General features: G+C 34.7%; 2 pseudogenes; both read right to left on the bottom strand.

Annotated features, from left to right (window-relative positions):
• Positions 1-227: 227 nt before the first annotated feature.
• LOC101701157 (replication protein A 14 kDa subunit pseudogene) lies at positions 228-641 on the bottom strand (annotated as a pseudogene).
• Positions 642-2,991: 2,350 nt separating this feature from the next.
• Positions 2,992-7,522, bottom strand: LOC101700799 (delta-1-pyrroline-5-carboxylate synthase pseudogene; annotated as a pseudogene).
• Positions 7,523-14,885: the final 7,363 nt, after the last annotated feature.

The following is a 14,885-nucleotide window of genomic DNA, read 5'->3' as shown; positions in this document are numbered from 1 at the left end:
TTACCATACCATATAGCAGTATTTTTTTTTAATAAAAGGACTTAGGTGAGAACTGCTAACAATACACCAGTTCCATCAAAAATTGCAGATTGAAATACCTAACATTTGATAATGAAATTTTTAAAAACAACACTTTAAATATTAGAAATCAAAGAAGTCATTCTCAAATATGAAGGGATTTCTTTAATATTCATCAATATAGCTTCTTGTAATCATAAAAATATTTATCAAGATTCATGTTGTATAACTCCAAAAGGAAAAAATGAGGGAATTGATGGAGATTTTTCCCTGCTTCATTGTAAAGTCCAAGATAAAAAGGACTGTGGTCTTCTCTACACTGGATGTAAGATGCGTATGTGATGATAGCCTTGGGTGTTACTCTTCCAACTACTTACAGGATTCCAGATATTTCTTCATCAAGTGGCTCCATTAATTCATTGGTTCCATTTTCTCTTTCTCAACTGAAAGGATAAACATTTTTCCAGTGGGATGAATCTTTTCCAGCCTCCCTATGAAGTGGAAGTGAGATATTATGATGGCATTCCAGTGGGATGAATCTTTTCCAGCCTCTCTACGAAGCAGAACTGAGAAATCATGCTGGCATAGATATGCGATTTGGGCAACTCCATTATATCCACCATGTTTACAGCCCTGGATCTTCCAATCTATTCCACTGATCCTTGTATCTGTTTCTTTGCCAATACCATGCTGTTCCTATCACAGTAGCTTTGTAGTATAGTTTCATGTTGAGGATTGTGATACCCCTGTTTTGCCTTTGTTGCCTAGAATTGCTTTTGCTCTTCTAGGTCTCTTCTGGTTCCAAATGAATTTTTGGATTGTTTTTTTCTAATTCTGTGAAAAAAGCTCTAGTTCTGTGTAGGGATTTTAATTGGGATTGCATTGAATCTACATAGCAGTTTTGGAATTTTGGCCATTTTTGCTATATTGGTTTTTCATTCCAGGAGCAAGGGATGTCTTTCCATTTTCTTTTATCTTCTTAAGTCTCTCTTTCAGAGTGCTGTAGATTTCTAGGTAGAGGTCTTTTAGTTCCCTTGTTAGATTGATTCCTAGGTATATCATTTTTTTGGATACTATTGTGAAAGGAATTATTTCTCCAGTTTCTCTCTCAGTACTTCTGTTATTTATGTATAAGAAGGCTATTGATCTTTGATGTTGTATCCAGCTACTCTGCTGAATCTGTCAATTAGTCTAAATGATTTTTAGCAGAGTTTTCTGGGTTTTCTATGTAGAGTATCATGCCATCAGGAAATAATGACAGTTTAACTTCTTCCTTTCCTATCTTTATTCCTTTTATTTATTTCTTTTGTCAAATTGCTGTGGCTAATGTTTCCAGAAATATATTGAAAAGGAATGATGATAGTAGACATCCTTGTCTGGTTCCTGATTTTAGCATGAAAGATTTCAGTTTTTGACCATTGAGTATGATGTTGGCTGCTGGTTTTTCATAGATAGCTTTTACCAAGTTTAGATAAAGACCATCTATCACAATTTTCTGTATGGTTTTTATCATGAATGTGAGTTGAATTTTGTTGAATGCTTTTCCTGCACCTGTTGAGGTGATCATATGGTTTTTGTCCTTGAGTCTGTTAATATACTTTATTACATTTATTGATTTACATATGTTGAACCATTCTTGCATCCTTGAGATGAATCTCACTTTTTCAGGATGTATGATCTTCTTGATGATCTATTGTATTCTGTTTGCCAGTATCTTATGGGGGATTTTTGCAAGTATGTTCATTATGGAGATTGGCTTGTAGTTCCATTTTGGTTGGATCTTTCTCTGTTTTGAGAATCAAAGTAGTGCTTGCTTCCAAGAATTAATTTGGGAGTATTGCTTCCTTTTCAATATCATTAAAGACTTTGAGAAGTAGTGGCATTAGATCTTCCCTAAATTTCTTGTAGAATTCAGCAGTGAAGCCATCAGGACATGGAGTTTTCTTTGTTGGTAATTTTGCAATCATGTTTTTGATTTCACTGATTGAAATTGGGGTACTTAGAATGTTACTATGTTCTTCATTCAACTTTGGTAATTCATATGTATCTAGGAATCTGTCAATTTCTTTTGTGTTTTTGATTTTATTAGAGTACAGATTCTCAAAGTAGGTATTGATGATACTCTGGATGTCTGCTATATCTGTTGTGATTTCACTCTTTTCTTTCTTTTTTTGATAAGAATTTTATTTCTTAAAAGGAGGGAAGAATTCACAGTGTTAAAATAATCTTCTAATCTTTGTTTTGGAGGAAAAGGACAGGATGACAAAATAATTCATATACAAAATTCAAGCATAATAGCTGTAGATATTCCTCCTGTTTGGTGGGAACATCTTGACCTGTACCCGTCTTGCAGCTCAGGTTCCAACTGCATCACAGATAGTGTGATTCTCCTGGATGGGGACAGGCTGCAGATGTCTGGAATGCTTGTTTACCAATGCAACCAATACATAGAAAAGGTCAATCTTCCCACCTGAAATAATTCAGTCCACTTTTGTTCCTGTTTTTGATTAGAACACTAGAAAGAGCTGCCCCTTGTTTTAAATATGAAATCTTCCTATTTAAAAACTATATGAAAGAAATGAAATATTGAAAAACATATTTGGAATAATGGTGCTGGTATCAACCATATGTCAAGGGACACTTTACCTCACAAAAAGCATCCAGCATTATTCCTTTGCCTTTTATGATGGAATATTGCAGCTTTGTTTCTATCACTGAAGGGAGCTGGACTGAGCAAAGCCAAATCCCTATCCATAGGAGTAATTTTCTAAGAGTGAAATGGAATATGAATATTAGTCAAGCCTAACAGTACCAAATTGAGCACTCCTGATTTATAGGTTATTCTACTACCCAGAAGCATCTAGGTGCACTATCCAACAGGCAGGCCCATCCAGGAAGTAGGAAGAAAAGATGTGGCTTCTCCCTAGAGAGTCTTAGGACTTGCATAACTCGGAAGATTTGTAACATTCCTGGGTTTCCTGGCACTTTTCAGTTGGTGTTTCTCTGGGGAACAGGGAGGTTCTCATGAAGATACTTTAAACTGCCATGCTCTGAGAAGTCTGAGACCACATAGTCTTGCCCATGAAGCAGCCACTTAGTAGTAAGGAGTCCTTCGAGTCCCACTTGTCCCCTGACATGGGTTTGTGATGTGCTGATTCCCACTTCAGCTCCAAGTCCAAAGCAGTAGCCATCAGAGAAACATGTGCAGGCATTCCAGAATACACAAGCACTATCAGCATGCCAGAGGAAGAACTCTGCTGTTTTCTCATTCTCTGTGACAATGACATCCATGTGGGAGCTGCCATACTTGTGGATGTGGTCAATGTCTTCCTGGACACTGTCCACAACTTCAATGCACAATTCCAGGTTCCCATACTCTGTTCAGAGTGACTTCAATTCTGAGGGGCTGAAGGTCAGATAGGAGGCAAATTTGGGGCTGGCATGAATTTTCACCTGTTCCACTCTCAGCATATCAATGATCTGGTCAAATAATGGTGTTCTCAGAAGATCCTGGTGGATTAATAAAGTCTCCAAAGCATTACAGGCTGCTGGATATACACTTTTAGAGTCTCAGACAAGTCTGGTGACATTATCAATGCTGGCCTCTGAATCCTCATACATGTGGCAGATCCCTTCACTGTGCCCCATCACTGGAATCCCCTTAGCTGCTTCCTGGATATCTGTGACCAGCTGGGAAGAGCCACGTGGAATGATCAGATCTATCATTTTGTCTAGGGGCAAAGATCTTCAACCTCTTCTCTGGTATTCACCAGCTGTACGGCCTCCTTCACTCCATGGATAGAGAGGGCCTCCTGGGTCAGGAGGTGAAGAATCCAGTTGCTGTGTGCAGCCTCCTTTCCACCTTTGAGTAACAAACCATTCCCTGTTGCAATAGTCAAGGCTGCCACCTGGGACAAACAGTCAGGGAGAGATTCAAAGATCATCAGTAGAACACCAATTGGAACAGTTACTTGGTCAAGTTCCAGGTTTTTAGCAATTCAGGTCCTGCACAAAACACATCCCGCCCTATCCTGTGAGGAAGCTGCTATCTGCTGTAGCCCAATCGCCAAGCTGTTCAATTTAGATGTAGAGAGGCTTGAGTGCTTCAGCAGAGTGCCTGCAAGTCTCCCTTGAGCTTCTTCCAAGTCTTTTTTGTTGGCTAATAGGATCTCTTCCTGCTGGTTGCCCTTGCTCAGCCAACCACTCTTTCAGCTCGCACTTCCTGCTGGGTTGATGCTGCAGCCAGCTTGGCCTCCTTTTTCTACCCTTTTCTTTCTTAAAATCCATGGACTTAAGCCTTTTCTTTTTCTTTTTTTTTTTTTTTGATATGGTTGGCTAAGAGTTTATTGATTTTATTTATTCTTTTGAACAACCAAATCTTCAATTTGCTGATTTTTTGTACCATTCTCTATGTCCCCATTGCATTGATTTCTCTTCTGGTCTTTATGATTTCCTCCTTGTTGGAGCTTTAGACTTGTCTTGCTTTCTTATTCTAGGAACTTGAGTCTCTGCATTAGAATGTTTATTAAAACAGTGCTTGTTTTTTCCCTCTTAGTCCCTTACCTTGACCTTGGTTCACCTGCCCTGAGATTGTCTTAATATGTTTAGTTACATATTAGATCTGTGTCATAAGGGACTTGGATTCAGGGTCACATACATAACTACTTGAAGCAGCAGAAGAACTGAAACAGGTGGTTTCTTTGATTTATTTTCCCTATGAATCATGGAGAAATACACCCTTAACTCTGAAGCATATCTGGCAACATCTATATCAGTTAATATTTTCAAAGTATTTTCTTGGAAGAGATACAGAGGATGCCTTAGCACACACAAATTCTCCATTTTGAGTAATAATTTAACCCCGAGAAGTTTCATTATACTGAGGTTCCTCCAAATTAAAGATGTATCTGTACATATTTTATAGTTTACCAATTAGAGAGGCACAATGATTATATGTGCACTTTTTCTTAGAAGTAATACATATTACATTTTTGGTTGGTGAATTTAATATACATGTTAGCTAAGTTAAAACCTTTCAAATTCTATTGGAGCTCATCAGCTGGTACAGATTTTTATCTGGTTCAGCCAGTTATGTTTGTGACCTGTGCCTTGGAACTTTCAGACAAAAAAGATGCAATATTCAACTAAACCAGAAGGTAGGAACTTAGTGGAGCCAATGGCAAGACAAATTAAGGAAATACCTATGGAAGATCATGAGAACTGTTCATATTTTTAAAAATCTTTCATTCTTTTAGAAGCAGTTATTAAATTAATGTGGGATAAAAATTAATTATAGAAGGAAGACCATCAGTTCAGGTTTGTTAAAAAATTTGCCAAAATCAAGAAAGTGTATATCAACTTGTTAGGAATTTGGTGCAATCAAGGATGAAGTGAAAAGAATCAGAGCTCTCAAAAAAGCAAAAACCGGAGTCATACAAAGTTTTTGCTAGAAGGAGCAGTGTGCTGAGTAATTTTGTATTTTTTTTGTACTGGTCCAGTTTGGGCTGCTAATATTGAATGAGAGATTTTAAAGACTCAAAGTCCTTTTGGATTTGCAAGACAGAAGGCTCATACTGCAGTATCATGGTATTTACCAGGGCCTTCTAGGACAGATATCATTTGTGGCACAGATTATCTTGCAATGTTATTGCCTATAAAAGCTATCAATGTTAAAGACTGAATACATGTTAGTGAACATATTTAGTGTTCATTTCTATGGATACAGATTAGGTTTCTTGAAAGCAAAAGCCTTTCTCCTCTCTGTCCTTTCTGATATCTGTGTCATTTAGTAACATATTTGAAAGAAAGAGTATAATGTATGAATGACCAAGATGCCTGGATCTTTCTCCTCTATAGATATCCACTGAAAAATAACTTCTGATTTGTAAGCCCAACAAAATCATTCAGGGACAATTAGAATTATCAACAGGTCTAGAGGGATATTTGGAAGAGGATCTCAATTGATACTGAATGCGAACTCAGTGTGAACTGTGTGTTCACAACTGTGGAAGACATGATTATGAAGATGCACTCTGACAAACTGTGCCATTTTTCCTATCACACTTTCCTTGCAGGTCCTATTCTCTGGAGCTTGCATCTCTGAAGTAGCCTTCTAGAAGACTGAATGGGGCCCAGTAATGATGTCACATAATTTGTCCTCCTGGGCATCACCCAGGATCCCAGTGCACAAAAATGATTATTCCTCACATTTTTAGTTCTTTACACTGTGACAACACTGGGCAACTTGATCATCATGGAGATTGTCCTTGCCAGCCCTTCCTTGGCTCCCCAGTGTACTTCTTCCTTGCCTATCTGTCACTCATAGATGCTGTTTATTCAAGTGTCTTCTCACCCAAGTTGGTGATAGACCTGTTCAGCAATTGAAAGACTATTTCCTTCCCAGCCTGCATGGGCCAAATCGTTTTTTGTTGTTGTTGTTGTTAAATTCTTTTATTGGTACATTGTAGGTATACAACACAATTACATTTCTCATTGGGAATTGTACCTTTACATAATGCATCTTGGTTCTTATTTTTTCCACATGCCTAGCCCTCCCTTCATGCTCTCCAACCTTCCCTATTTACAAAGACTTTATTTCCATTTTTTCCATTTCTCATCATTTTTCCTTTCTCTTCTTTCCTTTCCCCTGCCCCTCCCACTACCCCTACCCTTTGAACCTTTTCTTCCTATTTTGCATTATTGATTATTCATTCTAATCATTGGTACATTTTAGGTATTCAACATAATGACATTCATCATTGGAAATTTGCACCTTTACATAATTTCTCTTGGTTCTTATTTTTTCACCCTTGCCCAGCCCTCCCTTCAACCCCTCCATTCCTCCCTATTTACAAAGATTTTGTTCCTATTTTTCCATTTTCTCATATTAATCCCATTCCCTTCTATCATGTATAAATACTGAATAGTTTCTCTGGTGTGAGAAACTGAAAGTGTAAATAAGGACTAAAATGTATAATAGGTAATGTGAAATAGAAAGAAAAGGGGCAAAAGGGAAGGAAGTGGGAGGGCTAGGGGAAAGGCTAGAAGGGAATGGGATTAATATGGGCCAAATTTTTACAGAGCACCTGTTTGCTGCTGCTGAGATCTTCTTTCTGGTGGAGATGGCCTATGACTGCTATGTGGCCATCTGTAAGCCTCTGCACTATTTGACCATCCTGAACTGACAGTTTTGCATCCTTTTATTTGGTCGTGTCCAGGAGTGGAGGTTTTGCACACTCTGTGATTCAACTTGTGTTTGTGTATAAGCTCCCCTTGTTTGGCCCCAAAGCATGGATCACTTTTACTGTGACATGTACACATTACTAGAGCTTGCATACACTGACACCAAACTTATTGGCCTCATTATGGCTGCTACTTGTGGAGCCATCTGTATGGTGGTCTTCATTCTCCTCCTTATCTCCTATGGAACTATCTTAAACTCCCTTAAAACTCGCTATCAGAAAAGCAGACACAACAACATTTCTACCTGCAGCTCCCACATCATTGTGGTTGTCCTCTTTTTCATTTCCTGTATTTTCATGGATGTTAGACCTGTCTCCAAATTTCCCTTTGATAAATTTATAGTCGTTTATTTATACCCTGGTAACTCCTGTGTTAAACACTTTAATATATACTTTGAGAAATTCAGAGATCCAAAATTCTATGGAAAAACTCTGGTGTAAGAATTTAACTATCGAGAGAAGGTATTACTAATTCTGATGTAAGAAATATGCAGTAAATCCTAACAAGGAACAATGCTGTCATCTCACCAGATGTTTGAGGCTATATCTCTTTATTAATAAAAAAAACCACTAAAATAGTAGAAGTTATTATTTGTGGTTTTACTAATGTAGTAGAGTTTTTGGAATATGTGGCAAAAGTCTCACTTTCTGTTCATTTTCAAGGGAAGATAAGGAGAAATCTAAGCACAGTACACCTTCTAACTTGCTTTTTTGTCAGTTTAGATTAAAATAGGGCTTTAAAAACAGTGGTTGTTTTCTTTTCAAAGAAGAAAGAAGGTACTTTTGGAAATTTTCTATCACCCACATTCATGAGAAAGGAAGATGTCTAATGCTCAGATAATTTGGGGGACTAAAAGAAGCTTTGAAATTTTCATGTTCATTATTTCATAACTATTGCAGATTTGTTAGCTGCATTATGACATTTGTTTTAAGATTATTTCTATTCTTAAGGTTCAAAATCTACGTGTTTTCATTTCAGAGTTTTTTTTTTGATAGAAGGTGATATTGTGTTCAGCTATCATCATTGAACAGTTTTTCTAAAACAATGAGACCCACTTGATGAGAAAACCAGATTGAAATTCTTTATGGCAATTTGATTTTTGTTTCAGAAAGCCAAAAGGAGCCAAGTTGGAATTGTAGCATTTTGACCCACTGTCGTGGAACCATCAAAGTCAAAAGTTTTCAGTATTTACCACCATAAAATATTTTCTCACTTCATACTGCTTTTGTAGTCAAATTGTCTCATTCTATTATGTCCTGGAAAACACTCATACATTTCTGTCCTAATTTTGCCTTTCCCAAAATGCTGTATTAATAAATATGAGCCAGATAGTATAGGGCCCTTTGAATCTGCTTTCTTATAATGTGTTTGAAGTGTTTGAGTATTCCTATAGATATCATCAGATCATTTAATTTTACTGCTGAATAGTGTTCCATTTTACAGATATCTCATAGTTTGTTTAACCCCTTTAATTTCTTTTCCAATTCAGATATTTTGGTTCTTTTCAGCTATTTGAAATTATGAATGAAACTGTTCTAACATGATAATACATAATGCATGCTAATGGATAAACTTTCACTTGATCATAAGTTTTGTTACGTGGGTAAATATCTAGGAATAGAAGACATGGATTTTATGGTAAGTGTGTATTTGCTATACTGTAGGAAATGACCAAACTATTTTCCAAACTGTTCACTTTTGTTTTCTAGCCAGCAAAAATGATATGTTGATGTTGTCTCTCTCCTTGTCAGAACTTGGTGTTGAAGAGATCTTTAAATTTTAGTCATCTGAATTGGTGTATAATGACATCTTTTCATGGCCTTAATTTTCATTTTAAATGACTAATAATTTTGAGCATCTTTCCATATGGTTAGTTTTCTTTTATACATCTTAAGTGGGTTTTTTGCACATTCTATATTGATTTCTTACTACTCAAAATTGAGTTTCTTATAAATCCTGAGAACAAATTCTCTATCAGCTTTATGATTTGCACATATGTTGGCCCCATCAGTGATTTGTTTTCTTGTTCTCTTCAAAGGATCTGCTCAATAAAATGTGTCAGTTCTTATGAAGTACAATGAGTAACTTCACTTTTTGTCAATCATTTTGCCATGCTTAGAAAATCTTTGTGCAATCCAAACTCACAAAAATCTTCTCTGATGTTCCCATTTAGTCCATTTATAGTTTTAGTTTAATGTTAGGTCTGCAAGTAATTTTTGTGTTAATTTTTGTTTGTAATGTAAGGAAGCAATCAATGTTTACTTTTTTTTATAAGTGGATATCCAATTACTTCAGGACTGTTTCTGAAAAGGCTACTATTTCTGTATCTCTCTGCACGTCTGTAGAACAATCATCCATCCAGTGTGTGGATCTATTTCTGGAGTATTTATTCATATGTTTATCTATAAATTTTCTCCAGTAGTCCATGTTATGCTATGTATAGAAATTCAGGAGTATGAGTTATTCAACTTTGGTCTATTTAAAAATTATTTTAGCTTTTCTAGCTCTCCTGTATTTTCAAACAAATTATTGGACCAGCTTCTCAGTTTCTAAAAAAAAAGAACAACAATGGGTTGATGTTGAGAATATATTTGAATCACAAGAGATAGGACATGTTCTTGATAATGAGTCTTGCTATCATGGCTCTGGTGAAACACCTCATGTTTTGATTTCCTTTTTCTTTCATCAGTGCTTTGTAGTTTTGAGGAACTATAACAATTGGCCTACAGGTTCTTGACTTTCAGAACAAGTCATTGGAAACCTTGATTAAAATGCAAATATAGATATAAACATATTATGAATTTTAAAATTGACTTATAAATATATGGCAAATTGATTACTGAGAAAAATTCCAAGATAATTCAATGAGGAAAGTATAATATTTTCAACAAATTATTTTAAAAATGATAGCTAAATAAATGAATCTCACCTCTTCACACTATGTTACAAAATAAATCTAAGTAGAACAGAAACCCAAATGAAAAAGTTAAAACTATAAAATATTTAGAAGAAAACATACAAATTTGATGTCCCTGAGTTAAAAAAAAATTATTTAAAGCAGGACACAAAACAAACAAACAAAAAAAACAAAAAAAATGCAAATATAGTTTGCTTTGCTCCTAAAATAAGGCTTGCTTGTCATCTAGTTTTCAAGCAGCCATTGCTGGAATGTGTATTGGAACAGAAACAGAAAAGAGAAAACACATGTGCAATTTCTCTGCATATCCCCATGGATATGTACTTATGGAACATTCTCCAAAAGAGACAGCACATGGGTTCATAACACACATTGTTATATATCTCATGGGACTTTAATCATATAGAAGACATATCTGACATAAATCCAATTATAAATTGATAATAAAATATATATAAAAATTTCCCCCAAAATTCACTAATTAAACAACCCAAGTGAATTTGAAACATAGTAATCTGTCAATCTCTACTGAAATACATTCTACAGGAAAGAAAAATCACAAAGAAAGGTTTTTGAAGTAATCTTATTTCAGTAGTTCCAATAGTATTATTAGCTGTATTTTTCCAGCTCTATCAATAAATCATATATACTTAAAGCATAGTCTTGATGTTTTGATATGTGCATGTACTATGGAATTATCATCATAATCAAATTAATACATCTATGACTTCAGTTAATCAATATTTTCTTTCACTCATTATTGTGGCTAGAATATTTAAGATCTACCATTTTTGCCAATTTTAGTTTGCAATGTACTGTTTTAGAAAATTTCAGGTATACAATATAGTCTTCTTAACTGTAGCTACTATGCTGGATAAAACATAGCAATCATTTTTCTTGCATATCCAATCTTGTAGGGTTTGATAGGCACAGTTCTGCTCAGATTTTTTGTGAGACTATTTTTTATTCCACATATAAGTGAGATAAGGCATTATAAGGCATACTTTAGTAATATATCTTTCAGGTTCACTTATAGCATCATAAATACCAGCATATCATTCTTATTTAAAGGTAAATAATATTCCATATATGTATTTTTGAATAATATATACAATTAAATATTTTAGCATATAAGTAGATTAAGATTATTGTAATAAATATGACAGCATTTATGAGTGGTACCTGGGATCATACACTGAATTTTTCCATGCCTCTGGGGAAGATGGCCGTGCTTGTGATCCACACCATATGCAAAGATTGAGAAAGAAAGCAAAATTTTGCTGAATGCTTCTGTTTGTGAACTAAATTGTTCATGAACAGAAGCATTTTGAATGGAGGTACTGCAGAATATACTACCTACCAACTTATCACATATCATAATATACAGCATAATTGAATGACAGTTGTACATACATTACATATATGTTACTCTGGTTATCCATTCATTGAGTGATAGACACTGCTATTTTCATATGTTGGATTTTGTGAATAACATTGCTATGAACATGGAAGTGCAGATCTGTATAAGTTCCTTTTTTGTGGTTGTTTAATGAATATACAGAAGTAGGATTCCCAGATGATAATGTAGTTCTACTTCTGTTTTTTGAGGAACCTATATACCATCTTATATAGTCATTGTACCAATTTAGGGTCTCAACAAAAGTGCAAAAGTCTCTTTTCTCTTCTTCCTCATGGACATTTGTGATCCAGGGTCTGTTCCATTGTCTCTACTCTAATAGATGCGAGGTGATACATTGAAGGTCTTTGAATTTGTATTTTTCTGCTGATTAGTCAATTTGAGAATTATGGAATGTACCTATTGGTCATTTTAGTTTTCACTTAAAAAAATCTATTGATATACTTTTTAATTTTTTTCTTTTTCATAGTTTTCTTCCTTTCTTGATATTGTTTTATGATTTTCTGATTTTTTTGACTTTCACTTTTTATCAGATACATAGAACACTGGAAAGGTGTAAAGAGAGGAAAGTTTACTCTAACAAAGGATGACATTTTAAAACAGAAGAAAAATCTCACAAAAATAACCAGATTTTACACAAAAGGAATGAGAAAAAAGAACAAATCGGCTCCAAGTTAGCAGAAAGAAGGAAGTAATACAGATTAGCACAGTGACAAGTCAAGTATTTAATACAAAACAACAGAAAAAAATCAAGAAAACAAAAAAATGATCTTTTATAAGGCAAAACAAAATTGACAGGTCCTTAGCTAATTTTAATACACAAAAGAAAACTCAAAGAAATCAAATGAGAAGAGCAAGAATATGTGATACAATATAAACTTGAGAAATGATAAAGATCATAAGGGATTATTGTGAACAATTTTAGGCCCCAAATGAACATATGTCCATTACATCCAAGAAGTGGACTTAATACTGGAAACATAACACCCAAGAAGCCTGAATGCAGAAGAAGCAGAATGACTAAGCAGACCAATAAAACATAAGGCTGAGTCACTAATCAAAAACCTCACAAGCAAGAAAACCCAAGAACTAATTTTCTTCATCTTCTCCTTGTGAGTTCAGATGTCAACTGAGAAGGCATCTGGTAAACTATGCCTTCACCAAATTCACCTGTATTACAGGTCATTTTCAAAAAATTATTATCATTATTATTATTTTCTTTGTTACCAGGGATCGAACTCGGGTCCTTGGACTTGTGAGGCAGGCGAAGGAACCACTGAGCTGAATTTCTGGCCCTTTAAATTATATTTTTAATAATACTCATTAATTTCAAAAAACTTTGATGTATTTTCATAGATCCATAGAATATATTTTGACCCTGTGCTTCTCTTGTAGTAGACTCCCTTCCAGATATTGGTAATGATTTTAATGAGAATTTTACTGATTTAATTTGTGTCCAGATTTGATTTTTCCTTTTTGATGATTTTGCCTCAAGTTATTCACTTATGACATTTTTTCAGAGGATAAGTTTTTGTGAATATTTTTTTATTAAGTTTATCAGTACATTTTACATATATAATACAATGACATTCATCACTGAGCATTTGTGCCTTTATATGATATATCTTGGTTCTTATTTTTTCCCATTCCCCTTCCCTCCCTGCAACCCCTCCACACCTCCCTCTTTACAAAGACTTTGTTTCCATTCTTTCCTTTTCTCACATTTATTCCTTTCACTTCTTTCCTCTCCCCTACTCCACCCACTTCCCCTTCCCTTTTAGGCCTTTTCTTCTCATTTCACATTATCTACTATATATTTTTATCTTTATTTACACTTTTAGTTTCTCACACCAAAGAAACTATTCAATATTTACACATGTCTCATTTATTTCACTTAAATTTATAACCTCAATTTGCATCCATTTTTCTATAAATGTCTCTAGTTTCCCAGTCTTTATGGCTGAGTAGAACTCCACTTTATTAAAAATAAAAAATAAAAAAACACTTCTTTATTCAGTCTCCAGCTGATGTGCAATTGGATTGTTTTTAAACTTTAGCTATTACAAACTGGGCCACTATAAGTGTGTGTGGCCATATATCACTGTGGTATGATTTGTAAATCTTTTTCTATGTAGTTATTATCATCACAGCATGTCTGGAGGTGCACTGTCTACCATCAGAAGGATGCTTAAGGACCCCGTGAATTGAAGGGAAAATTCACCATTGGAGGTGCCATAACTGAATGAGTGATCAATATGTTCACTTTTTAAATGTAGATTAATGTTCACAGACATTTGCCCTTACCTTGGAAAATGTTTGTCTACATCAGTATTCACTGTTTTCCTAGGAACTGTGATGATAGACTCAAAGCAGAAGAAGATAGGGATTAAGAATTTCCCTACCTTTTAGTTCATGATAAATTCCAGTATCCAGGATGAATCTAGGCCAGTACACCTGGCTGGGAATCAAAATATTTAAAAGTCTATTTTATTTTTTTCACTTTTATTGCTATAAAATACAAATTACAAATATGAGCCTTAAAAAATGTGTGTAGTCTATCACAAAAGTTACTTTTTAAACTTTGAAATTCTCATTTATTACTTGGTTTTAGGATAAATTTTGCCAATAATGAAAATTTTAGGTACCTTTTTATATTTAAGTTTCAGATTCTTGTGTTTTCTGGACATTCTTGATATTAATGTTAAAGAGTGGAGCAACTTAAAAGGTAACACTTTATCCTGAAACTTTGAAGAATGAAACTTTTAATATGAGCAATGAAGAGAATTAGTCACATGGAGACATTCAAGGCACTGTGATGATTTGTATATTGTTTTACTGCCTGTATTTTCTGAGATGGCCTTGGTGCATGAAGCTCTGCTCATTTAAGAGCACCTAACTCTACACTCTGCACTCAGGAGAGCACACCAAAATCTACAACTTGGACCAAAAGACTCTGTCCTTATGCAGGTACCTGAGGAAGGGTGTTTACTTGTATGATTCTGTATTAGGCTTTACATTGTACAATTACATTACATGAGGAACATAGGAACTCATACTCTATTAAAAATTCTACATAATTCTGATGATCAGTTATATTGGGGGGTCCTTTGTGGTTGCTAAATTATGTGTTCACTCATTCTAATTTTAATAATCTTCTTGGATATTTTAATATTACAAAATGCAGAATAACATTAGCATTTCAAACCTCAGTGTTCTTACCAACTCATTTCCATTGTAACTAGTTGGAGAATATTTTAGTGTGCAGGTATTCTTAATCATTGAGAAGATTGA

This window comes from Heterocephalus glaber, unplaced genomic scaffold (assembly GCF_053883595.1).
Source record: "Heterocephalus glaber isolate CG9 unplaced genomic scaffold, H.glaber_assembly_v1.0 deba00000896, whole genome shotgun sequence".
NCBI lineage: Eukaryota > Metazoa > Chordata > Mammalia > Rodentia > Bathyergidae > Heterocephalus > Heterocephalus glaber.
The sequence above is the reverse complement of the archived record's forward strand: the minus strand, read 5'-3'. Positions and strand labels throughout refer to the sequence as shown.